Consider the following 12,677-nt stretch of genomic DNA (forward strand, 5'->3'; position numbering starts at 1 on the left):
CATGCACATATACCCTCCCTGCATGTCTCCTGGTCTCGTTCTCTTTCAACAGAGCCGGTTAATTACAGCCCACTGCTGCAGGCAGATTCAAACCACACTAATTTAGAGTTCCATTACAGTAAACGGTTCCACATGTGTAGCCCCAGCTTGGGCCGCCTGGCCACGTCTCAGAAAGAGAGAGAGAGAGGCAGAGAGGGAGAGGGAGGGAGAGAGAGAGAAGGAGGGAGAGAGAGGGAGGGAGAGAGGGAGGGAGGGAGGGAGAGAGAGGGAGGAAGAGAGAGAGAAGAGAGAAAGGGAGGGAGAAGAGAAAGCAAGAGAGAGGGAGGGAGAGACAGAGAGGGAGAGAGAGACAGAGATAGAGAGAGAGGGAGAGAGAGAGAGAGAGAGAGAGAGAGAAGCACCCTCCCCCAGACCAACACTGCAATAGGGTCCTGCCACCTCACTCCCTCTCTCTCTCCCTCCAATCTTTCCTTTCTTTCTCTCCATCTCCTGGTCTCGTTCTCTGACCGTGTCCTCTTTTGTCTGCCTCTCCCATTCCTCTTGTCGTCTGTGTCTCCCTCATACTGTGTATTGTCATCTCTCCATCTCTCTCTCCTTCACACTGAGTCTGTTTTTCATCCACTTCTTTTTCCAGCCTCTCACCCTCATGCCCACGCCCCCTTTTCTACCCACAACACCCCTTACAGCCCCCCCAACACACACACACACACACACACACACACACACACACACACACACACACACACACACACACACACACACACACACACACTCAGCACCCATCCGTGACCCCGCAGAACTGTTCCATATGTAACAGGTATCACTGTGGGCCCGTGAGAAGTCCGTCAGGGGGTTCGTGAGGGTTCGAGAGTTCGTCAGTGGCGCGGGTTGTTGGGTCCGAGCAGCGGCGAGAGCATTTCTCGAGCGTCTCGCTCTGTCGCAGGACGAGCGCGGCCACGAGACCAAACCCGCAGCCGCTACGTAGCCATCGCAAACAGACAATAACAGAATTGTGTTTTCTTCTACTTTCTGTGAAGGCCAGGAAATGCCTGCTTTAAATTGAACACAGACTTTACGTGACTGCTGCACTGTGTAGCTGGAAGAGGGAATTGGAACGGTCTTATAATAAATGCCTTGGGAGTTTGGGTAGCGCTTATCCAAGTAGTGCAACACATACCAGTAATATCATTAGAGTATTCCGCTAACGACCACACGGACCTCCAGAACAAAGTGTACCTGATCAATCCCCTACAGAGCGTCAAGGTCTTCAAGTAGAGACCAGCGTAGTCTTCCATCACACCCGGACGGCTTGGCCACACCATTAGAGTTAAATCCACTGAACTGAACAGGCATTCCACATGGCCAGCAACAGAAGAGAGAGAGAGAGAGAGAGAGAGAGAGAGAGAGAGAGAGAGAGAGAGAGAGAGAAAGAACAGACTATATCCAAAAGTTCTTGAAAGAGGGCAGAATAGAGGGCAAAATAAGCAGTGGAGATTTGTGGAGGGGTGGAGGGGGGTAAGCAGTGTGGCAAGCAGGCGTTTGAAAACAGAGCTGATTGAAAAGGGATGTGTGCTCCAAGAATTTCCCCAAACACAATAACGAATTAATAAAAATCTTGGCGCCGGTGTGTTTTAATGAGGCACACCAGCCCTGTGGTGGGTTTTAATGCAGTCTGTGCAGCGGGGTTTATGGTGCGCATTGCACCCTAGAGTGAGCTCACTCCCCTGACACACACAACCCTGTGTCTGGCATGGCCCCCGCGGGCCTCAGGGCACACACACACACACACACACACACACACACACACACACACACACACACACACACACACACACACACTCTCTCCCAGACACACACTCATACGTATATTTACAGCATGCACACATAAGTATGTACATAAGTACATACACATATGGTCTCTGATTATGACTATATCCAGACTGACTCCATGCACGCACACATGTACACACACACACACACACACACTGTTTGCTGGGATTAGCGGGCTGGATCAGGGACTTTCCTCCATCTTCTGGCTACACCAGCAACACTGGCACTTGTGCCCAAGCAGAGTTCACTTTAGTCAACAGATCATTAGAGAAGCACTGCTGCACTGTGTAGCTGGAAGAGGGAATTGGAACGGTCTTATAATAAATGCCTTGGGAGTTTGGGTAGCGCTTATCCAAGTAGTGCAACACATACCAGTAATATCATTAGAGTATTCCGCTAACGACCACACGGACCTCCAGAACAAAGTGTACCTGATCAATCCCCTACAGAGCGTCAAGGTCTTCAAGTAGAGACCAGCGTAGTCTTCCATCACACCCGGACGGCTTGGCCACACCATTAGAGTTAAATCCACTGAACTGAACAGGCATTCCACATGGCCAGCAACAGAAGAGAGAGAGAGAGAGAGAGAGAGAGAGAGAGAGAGAGAGAGAGAGAGAGAGAAAGAACAGACTATATCCAAAAGTTCTTGAAAGAGGGCAGAATAGAGGGCAAAATAAGCAGTGGAGATTTGTGGAGGGGTGGAGGGGGGTAAGCAGTGTGGCAAGCAGGCGTTTGAAAACAGAGCTGATTGAAAAGGGATGTGTGCTCCAAGAATTTCCCCAAACACAATAACGAATTAATAAAAATCTTGGCGCCGGTGTGTTTTAATGAGGCACACCAGCCCTGTGGTGGGTTTTAATGCAGTCTGTGCAGCGGGGTTTATGGTGCGCATTGCACCCTAGAGTGAGCTCACTCCCCTGACACACACAACCCTGTGTCTGGCATGGCCCCCGCGGGCCTCAGGGCACACACACACACACACACACACACACACACACACACACACACACACACACACACACACACACACACACTCTCTCCCAGACACACACTCATACGTATATTTACAGCATGCACACATAAGTATGTACATAAGTACATACACATATGGTCTCTGATTATGACTATATCCAGACTGACTCCATGCACGCACACATGTACACACACACACACACACACACTGTTTGCTGGGATTAGCGGGCTGGATCAGGGACTTTCCTCCATCTTCTGGCTACACCAGCAACACTGGCACTTGTGCCCAAGCAGAGTTCACTTTAGTCAACAGATCATTAGAGAAGCACGCTACTGGCCCAAGAGAGGGAGGGAGAGAGAGAGAGATCCTGGAATGGGTGGGGGTGGGGCAGAGGTGGAGCAGGGGTGGGGCTGGATGTGGGCGGGGGGAGTGAGGTTGCCCGAGTGGCTCTTTCTCTGGGGAGGCTGAGAACTCAAGGGATCAGGTGTCACACCCCCCAATGGCAGAGGTGATAGACCATGCCTGCCACCATGAAAAGGTAGGGAAAGAGAGAGAGAGAGAGAGAGAGAGAGAGAGACAGAGAGACTGTGAGAGAGAGACAGAGAGAGAGAGAGAGATAGAGAGAGAGCAGACAGAGACAGAGAGATAGAGTGAGATATATATATATATATATATATATATATATATATATATATACAGAGAGCGAGAGACAGTGAGACACAGTAAAAAGAAAAAAGACATGGAAGCATGGGGAGGCGAGGGGTAAGAGGAGAAAACAAGAGAAAGAGCCCAGGGCTAGACCCCCAACCCCCCCGCGCCCCCCCCGGTCTCCCCGGCCCTAACCACAGGCTCCTCTCACACTGGCATAGTGACTGATTCAGTCCGGGTTCGTTTCCTCCCCTGTTTTCCATCCGAATCGTTTCACTGGGGCCCTACAACCTTACAGCTACGGCGCCTTAACCATCTCATCATTCTCCCACATCTGCCTTTCCAACGCCCGTCAGTTCTATACGACAGCCCTGCTCTGTATGTAGCGGAGGGGCTCTGCCCACAGGCCTGGGATCAGTTTTCCTGGGGTGCTCAGAGTCAGGGACAGGGGCGTGCAGTCCTGAATCAAGCGCTGGAAGGGGAATGTTTTTGGGGTGTCGGAACAAGACGTCCCGCAAGGATGCTTAGCAAAAAATAACGAGCGAAAATAATATTTAGGAGCGTCGGGATGCAAACAATGAAAAGATGGAGGGGGGGGGGAGGTTGAATTGAATGATGGAGAGAGAGAATTCTGTCATAACTTACACCTGAGGACATTTACAGTAATGAAACGGAGTGTATGGTATCAGTGGCTGCAGGCGTAAAGAGTCCTGACACTTCTTCCCAGGAGAAGGACCTGCCTGGTCCTGCTCCCTCTCCAAACACATGCCTGCCATCTGCTTGGACGAGTCCCGCGCAGCTCCGCACAGCACGATCGTGCCGAGAGGGCATTTAATAGGAGGGAATGAAAGAGTCGCCGAACAACCGTTTATGGCCGCCGTTGTTGCAATGGAATAAATGATATTTCCAGCCCGGGTGGAGTATAAATGACGCGCGTGTCCGAGGCGTGTTTACATTCACAGCTCTTGTTGGTAAAATAACTCGTCTGTGTGTTTTGCCAGGGAGACGTTAAAAAATAAGACGGTGGTGAAATCACACCAGCTTTGGGTGCCAGTGCCTCGCATGAAAATGCATGTGGATCCAATTGAGTACAGATTCTTGAATGCAAAATGTGTTCTGTGAAGTATTTGGCTGTTGGCTGCAGGCAACGCGGGGTTAGGGCGGTCAGGAGGTGGGTCAGAACCCCACACTGCAGGCTCAGGCCAAGGAGCAAAGGCCAGACGTCATTAACACACACACACACACACACACACACACACACACACACACACACACACACACACACACACACACACATTTTACTGTTCCATTATTTGCCCACTCTTTATTATTTGCCCAAACCACCCCTGGTTCTATCAGGCTGGCACAAACACCAGCAGTTTGCCGTCGTCCGGGGGTCGTTCCTGGGGTCGTTCCTGGGGTCGTTCCGGGGGTCGTTCCTGGGAAACAGACCGCCGTCCATCTTTTTTTCTTTGTGGACTCACTCACGGCCATGGACGGCTGAGCCACAACAGGGCGCCATTGGGCACGACCTTAAAGCCCTCCCCCGCCATCGTCCAATGAAAACCAGGCTGATACCGTGACGCCTCTCCTTCCTCCCACAATCCCCTGCACTACAATAACCACACCCACTCAACAGCAGCCCATCCTGGAGTGATCAGTGGAAGTAGCTGAAGAATTAGACAGTCAAAGACCCCGCCCCCGCCCCGCCCCGCCCCACCCGCCTGGCCCCGCCCCACCCAGCCCCGCCCAGCCTACCCCTAAATCGCAGGCTTTCGTGACAGCTTCTGTTTCAACCCACCTCTCCCCACCACTGACAACAGTGTCACAACAAGCACGTCTCAGCACAGATCAGTTTTCGCTCGTGTGCGGGAGTAACAAGCCCGTCGTGCCGTCATGCACATGCAACCCACTTTAAACGGGACATCAGTCAATGCTTTGGTTTAAAAAAAAAATGTTTAAACACAAACAAATACAAACAAAAAAGAAATAAAGGATGCTAAGTGTCAGAGTTAGAGCTCTATCTGGAGTGTAGGATATTAGCACACATGCACCAGCCCACGGAAAACAGAAGAGAGAGGGATGTAGAGAAAGAGGAAAGAGAGTGAGAGAAAACAGAGAGGTAGACACACTTAGTGACATGACTGAAGCAGTGACAGGACTGTTCCATGATGTGATGCTGAGGGACAGAGAGAGAGAGAGAGAGAAATAAAGGAGGAATGAAAGGACAAGCATACAGCAAACGGAGTCGCCTTAAAGTCCAGAACACAGAGTGAGCCGTCTTAAAGCCCAGCACAGAGTGAGCCGTCTTAAAGCCCAGCACAGAGTGAGCCGTCTTAAAGCCCAGCACAGAGTGAGCCGTCTTAAAGCCCAGCACAGAGTGAGCCGTCTTAAAGCCCAGCACAGAGTGAGCCATCTTAACGCCCAGCACAGAGTGAGCCGTCTTAACGCCCAGCACAGAGTGAGCCGTCTTAAGGCCCAGCACAGAGTGAGCCGTCTTAACGCCCAGCACAGAGTGAGCCGTCTTAAAGCCCAGCACAGAGTGAGCCGTCTTAACGCCCAGCACAGAGTGAGCCGTCTTAACGCCCAGCACAGAGTGAGCCGTCTTAACGCCCAGCACAGAGTGAGCCGTCTTAACGCCCAGCACAGAGTGAGCCGTCTTAACGCTCAGCACAGAGTGAGCCGCCTTAAAGCCCAGCACAGAGTGAGCCGTCTTAAAGCCCAGCACAGAGTGAGCCGTCTTAACGCCCAGCACAGAGTGAGCCGTCTTAAAGCCCAGCACAGAGTGAGCCGCCTTAAAGCCCAGCACAGAGTGAGCCGTCTTAAAGCCCAGCACAGAGTGAGCCGCCTTAAAGCCCAGCACAGAGTGAGCCGTCTTAACGCCCAGCACAGAGTGAGCCGTCTTAACGCCCAGCACAGAGCGAGCCGTCTTAAAGCCCGGCACAGAGTGAGCCGTCTTAGAGCCCAGCACAGAGTGAGCCGTCTTAACGCCCAGCACAGAGTGAGCCGTCTTAACGCCCAGCACAGAGCGAGCCGTCTTAAAGCCGAATGAAAAGCAGGTGTTTGTGACAAGAAGAGCCGGAGCAAGTTGACTTGATGCTGCTGTGTTTCACTGTGTTAAAGGGACAGGACGGGGTTACTGGACAGAGCCCTAGTGTCACAGCCACAGTGATTACAGCTACGGCTCCTTACACCGATCACACAAGAAATCAGACGTGTAGAAACAAATGAGAGGGCTGATGAACTGGGCCAGCCATGTCAGATCAACACAGTGTATTTAATCAGACCATCAAACGGTAATAAACAGCTCTTATTACAGTAGTTCTGACACAGAACATTCACACATGTGAACACACACACACACACACACACACACACACACACACCACTACGCACATTAATAATATCCTTAATATGCACACAGACACACAAACACGGACAAAGACTTCTAAGAACAGATGTTCAACCTTCTCACACACACGCACACACACAGCTTGACACATAAAGCCTTTTAAACATGCACAGTCAGAGACACACACACCTGCAAAAATATACAAGGGAAATAGTGATCTGATGGCTTCCTTCATAATTACAGAGTAGAGACAATCCAGCTCCCCTCTTCCTCATCCAGAGCGACCCATTGGACCACCTGTGTGGCCCCGCCCAGACACTCATGCCGAGTTGGCCCGAGAGGGTTGATCCTGCCATAAAGACTGCTTTTCCGAGCCCCACAACCCCCACCACCGCCACCACCCCACCCCACCGACTGCCTCATATGGCACTCCATACTGGACTAAAAAAAAACAACTCCCACTCAAAAATGCCACTCACACCAGCTCAACAAAGTAAGAGTGTGATCCACGCTGCGGATGAAAGCGGATGTTTCTAACAGCTCAAAAACACGAACAAGTGCGACCACAAAGTTAAAATACAAAGACGGCGCCTCATCACAGGCCCCATAGTGTTTATGGAGAGTACAAAGTGCGTGAGTCATTGCTTTGGCATGAGAAATAAATGGATGGATGCGATTGATGATGCTATATTGAATCTGCTGACTCACAATCGCTTGAGGAATCTGTGCTGTTCCATTAAGCGGTGGTGAGAAGCCGCGCTTCGCTGCCTCCAAGACGGAGCCGAGGTCGGGCCACGGCGCAACGTGAATATCTGGTTTGACAATAATTGTTTCTATTTGTGACAGGCTCCTTTTGTCTCTGCTCGTGTAAACTCTCAGTCGATCCCAGAGATGTAAACAGCTTGGAACGGAATGGCTTTGGCATGCTGCGTCTGTGTGTGTGCGCCGCGTGTGTGTGTGTGTGTGTGTGTGTGTGTGTGTGTGTGTGTGTGTGTGTGTGGTTAGGGGTGCGGGGCTGAACTGCTTGCTTCTGTTGTTTGCGATGTGTTTGTGTCCCTGACTCCTCCTTAGCCCAGATTGTTGCTGGATGTGTTAACTATCATTCCGTCAGATATTAAAAATAAACATGAGATACATTTGTGAGGAGCCCGTGCGAACTTCTAACGTTCAATACATTAGTATATGACACGGGAGTGTGAAATAGGGAACGGTAATTACCAGCAAGTTAAAATTCAAACGTGTGATCCTGTATAAACAGACCAGTGAAGAGGAACACTTCACTTCTAAACATGCAGTTAGATAAATGTTAGAACAAGAAATGCTGAGGTTGGGGAAACAGTGCCCACCCCACAAGGCTGGAAATAATCAGGAAATCACTGCGCGCGAATAAGCCACATTTATCACTGTAGTTCGCAGGCGGTACACTGTCGTCTTTCATAATCCATAAATAATTCCCAAGGAAAGAAGTTTTTTAGTAACATCAGTCGCACCTGTGTGTCACCCAACGCATCTTTCATTCTCCCTACACATTTAAAAAGAGCACGAGAGTCCCGGACACCCGTACCTGCGCAGCGCGAGACCAGGTGGCGTCGGTGTCCCGGTGTCGCCACGTGCCTGTGCGTTAACGCGCGGAGCTCACCTCACCGTGCGGGTCACCTCACCGTGCGGGTCTGCGAGACGGGCTGGAGCGCACCAAATCACAGCAGTCGTGTAATGCGGTTCTGATGCCGAGGAACCTGCTCACCTGGCCAGGTGTACGATCTAGCGTTGGCCCACTTCCCGACAGTGACGGGTCGACAACACCGAGGTTCGCTGAGATTTTAGATTTGTGTCGACCGGACCCAGAAGACGGGGATGATAAATACACCCGCGGTGATGCACACGTACATAGGCGCACAGAAGGGCTGGGGAGACGGAGTTGCGCGGGGTCCGGGTCCAGCCGACGCAAACCGGGACCAGTTTTCTCTCCTTTCACCCTCAAACTCTGTCTTCAATTACGGCTGTCAGCGGTATCTGCTCAGTTTCGTTTAAAAGCGTCTTTGCTTGACTTTCTCAAGCTCGCCCTCTCGCAGAAGAAAAGAAAGGAAGTCGGGGAGGGGGCAGTGGAGAGAGAGAGAGAGAGAGAAAGAGAGAAAAAAGGAGGGGAAACAAATGAAGACAGTGTTTGGAAAGTTTCCTGGGAGCCAAACTCACCCACTCCGGCGTGGTTTCGGCAGCTCGTCCAACTGCGGTCCAGGAGCGCACCAGGAGAGGAGAGGAAGCGCTCTGATCACCACAGCACCTTCGCTTGCACAGGCACACTAACAACCAACTCATTTCTGTCTTTCTTTCTTCCTCTCCCTCCCTCCCTCCCTCTCTCATCTTCCCTCCCTCTTTCCACAGGCGCACAGTCTCTGCGTCTCTCGGTAAGAAATAATTATGCTCTCTGATTCATAAACGCGGTGTCATGTGACCAACACTTAAAAATACAGTACTTATTTCGATAAAAATGTCCAAAGGGAGGAAAACGAAACACAGAAAGTCTACATCTCTGTTTTTTTAATCCTCTCCCTCTATTTTTCGCTCTCTGAGTTTCCTTTCGGGTAACTTTTTCTTATCCCTGTACCCTGTCCTGTTTTCGTTATTTCATTGGAGGCGTGTTGAAGAATCTGACAACTACTGAACAGTGCGTGATTTTTATCATTAAGGCAATAATGAACTGGCTTAGAAGCGCTGGACATGGTCAGAGATGACTGAACCCTCGGGGTGTTCCTCGCCCTCCGTCTATAACAGTCTGTAAGAGTCTATAACAGTATTCCTCATGAAGATCACCAGCTACACACCCGGAGAGGAAACCAGGGGCTTAAAGAGTGTGTTCTGTGAGCGTTATACGTGCTAAAACACCCTGCTAGACAGCAAATGTACTGTGAAAGGAAATTATATTTCTAAAATCGTAAGAGTTGACCCAAAAGGAGCAAAAAAATTTCCTCAAATATGTTAATAATGCCTCTTATACTGTAACATGCACCCCGAGGGTCTAAACCCCATTCTACATGCAGGATTTCTAACCCTACTTCTTACTGAAAACATACTCAGCATTTTGTAAAGTCTCAAAGTAAAGCGCAAGCTTCTTGTCAATTTACATTTACTTACACATACTTCCAAATACTTCCAACTATATATATATTCATACATAATTTATTAACAATGAGCATACACAAACACACACACACACACACACACACACACACACACACACACATACACACACACACACACACACATATATATATATATATATATATATATATATATATATATATGTATATGTATGCTCATTGTTAATAAATGAAGTAAGGACAACTTAAGCAACTGTCTGTAGTACTCAATGACTGTTTTATTGCAGGGAATGTTTTCAAATGTACATCATGCTTGGAAATGTTAGATGAATATTGATCCCAGATGTGTGTTAGAACATCTTTACAGTAAATAAATAATTTCAAATCTCTTACATTTGTCAGACCACACAAATGTTTGTGATGAATCAAAATGCTCATCAGAGCGCACACAACATTCCTCACAAACAACAAAGACCGCTTGAAGTAGAAGTTATTAAATCATGGCCGACATACTACAGGTGCCAAGACCGTGATGCTCAATAACAAGCAACAAACTGCACAGGCCATGGTCCATATAGTTTACAAGATGGTTTTCAATATTCCAAAATATATTTATGAAAAACCGTGAAGGGCTACAATGTTATTCATGTGAATAAGCGTTATACTTTGCCAAGGTTTCAGATTTCAGTGTAGTTTCTTTGATGAAAGAGAGCGGAGAGTGCAGGAAGTCTCCTCAGTGGTGGTGAAGAGGGTGTGTCTGCCTATATGCCACTCTCTATATGAGCTCATATGGTTTAGATCTGCACTGGGTGTAGACTTGGCTACAACGTGCCTGTGTTGACAGCACGCCCTGTGATAGCCTGTTTGTGGTTCTGGGTGTATGCCCTCGTGCTGCTCCTGAATCTGATGTTCTGAAATTGCTTTGGTTAAAAACCCAAAACCTCTCCGTCGAGACACACCTTCACTAGATCCCCTTTCATAGCGCTATCTCTCGTAGAAGAAGGGGCCAGGAGACATGGAGGGTGTGACTCTGGGTTACGTTCTGGGTCCCGTGTTGAACTGGACAATAACTCCGAATAGCTGCAGTTAGAGAAAGGATGGGGCAGGCCTCGTAATGTTTCTCATGACTGTGTTTAAAGAAAATTTAATGGCTTACAACAGCAAACTTTCAAGTGCATTCAGATTTCCTAATCATGTGCAAAAATAACAACACCGGCACGACCACCAAATGTCATCAGTGGTTTTGGTTACAATTCTGGCTGTGCCATGCACACCTGCCCCCATTCTTGGGTCCTCAATACAACTGCCTACTAAGCAAAAGAAAAAAAAGCAATAACATACAATGGGGAATGTTCTGCTGAACTGGCCACCACAAAACTCTCAGATACACAAAGTTTGGGATGTTTGTCTTTAAAAGAGAGTTTGGACACACAGATGGGACGCTTTAGTGCAATAAACTTTATGGTTTATGAGTATTTTGATAATCTAAGAACATCGGGTGACGGTTGCCTGATCATCTGAATTTCTTAAATGTACATGCTGCTGCTCTGCTTACAGAAATGTGCTGATTTGGACTACACATCTTACCACAAAAGCCACTTCCAGATGATAAAGTCAGTATACTTTAGCTACACAATGTGCATTGTTTAAAGTTGTAATAAACAGATCATGTAAAATGAAGTTTCCTTCTTTTAGATGTTTCGAGAACCGTAGAGGAATTACTCAATGGATCCTTAAAGAATGTTGATGAATCCATTTAACCAAGACAACAAAACCTTCAGCAGGGATAAACTGAACTCTCTCACTTTGAGATTGAATTAATTGATTGTGGATATTAAGCCTAGTATTTTAATCTCTAAATATTTTTTCTAAAATGTTCAGTTTCACTGTGTTGTAAAAACAATGTATCAATCTATTATCAGTGTATTATCATTTTACAACTGGATATTAGATAAACTTGATTACACATTGTGTTACTGTGTGAACTGCAGTATATTTTTTTAATTTGAACATATTCATCAAAAATATTTAGAATAAAATGTGCTCAAATATAAAATCTTATTTTTCTGGATATAGCAGATTAAAAGTTTGCACTCACCTACTGAGAGGTGTACACATGAACTGACAGGTGTACTCGCGTACTGACAGGTGTACTCACCTACTGAGAGGTGTACTCGCGTACTGACAGGTGTAATCACCTACTGGGAGGTGCACTCACATACTGAGGGGTAGTCCCCAGTACTCACCTACTGACACGTGCACTCACGTACTGACAGGTGCACTCACCTACTGACACGTGCACTCACGTACTGACAGGTGCACTCACGTACTGACAGGTGCACTCACGTATTACATTCCAATGACCGAAGAGCAGTAATACGGTCCCCAAGCAAAAATAATATTAAATGATATGTTCTTTGTCAGATCTTACAATAAGATATGGAGGGTTGATTCCAGCACAGCTGAACACTGCTATGCTGTTTAGTTCGAGCTCCTAAAGATTATTTCGTAGTATCTTGCTTCTCAAGGCCATAATTCTTTCAATATTATTTGACTTAAAAAAAACATTGTTGTAGAACAATGCATGTAAGACATGCTTAAAATGGCTTTCAGGGGGAAATTTACAAATTTTCTTAAAGTGAGTAATAACTATAATAACTGTATGGCAGTAAAGATGTCATCTCAGGTTTCATCACAAAAACCTTTCGTTTTTTTATTTTTCCACCATAATGACCCATTTCTTTCAGTCGAATGCAATGATAGTGATGGTACACCC

General features: G+C 47.7%; 1 protein-coding gene and 1 long non-coding RNA gene across 5 annotated transcripts in view; one reads left to right on the forward strand and one right to left on the reverse strand.

Annotated features, from left to right (window-relative positions):
* Positions 1 to 9,142, reverse strand: part of rarga (retinoic acid receptor gamma a) — a 38,006-nt gene extending 28,864 nt beyond the window's left edge. The window contains exon 1 of one of the 4 annotated variants that reach the window (XM_076983585.1): positions 8,997 to 9,142. The gene's annotated coding sequence lies outside the window, so the exon portion shown is untranslated. Of the gene's footprint in view, positions 1 to 1,236; positions 1,342 to 8,367; positions 8,387 to 8,547; positions 8,690 to 8,996 lie in introns of those variants that run through there. The other 3 variants (XM_076983588.1, XM_076983589.1, XM_076983586.1) reach the window with 3 other exon arrangements.
* Positions 9,075 to 11,780, forward strand: LOC143484725 (uncharacterized). Its single transcript, XR_013122703.1, has 3 exons — positions 9,075 to 9,208; positions 11,459 to 11,514; positions 11,597 to 11,780. It is a non-coding gene; the product is annotated as an uncharacterized LOC143484725 (long non-coding RNA).
* Positions 11,781 to 12,677: the final 897 nt, after the last annotated feature.

The sequence above is a fragment of the Brachyhypopomus gauderio genome, chromosome 21, assembly GCF_052324685.1.
Source record: "Brachyhypopomus gauderio isolate BG-103 chromosome 21, BGAUD_0.2, whole genome shotgun sequence".
NCBI lineage: Eukaryota > Metazoa > Chordata > Actinopteri > Gymnotiformes > Hypopomidae > Brachyhypopomus > Brachyhypopomus gauderio.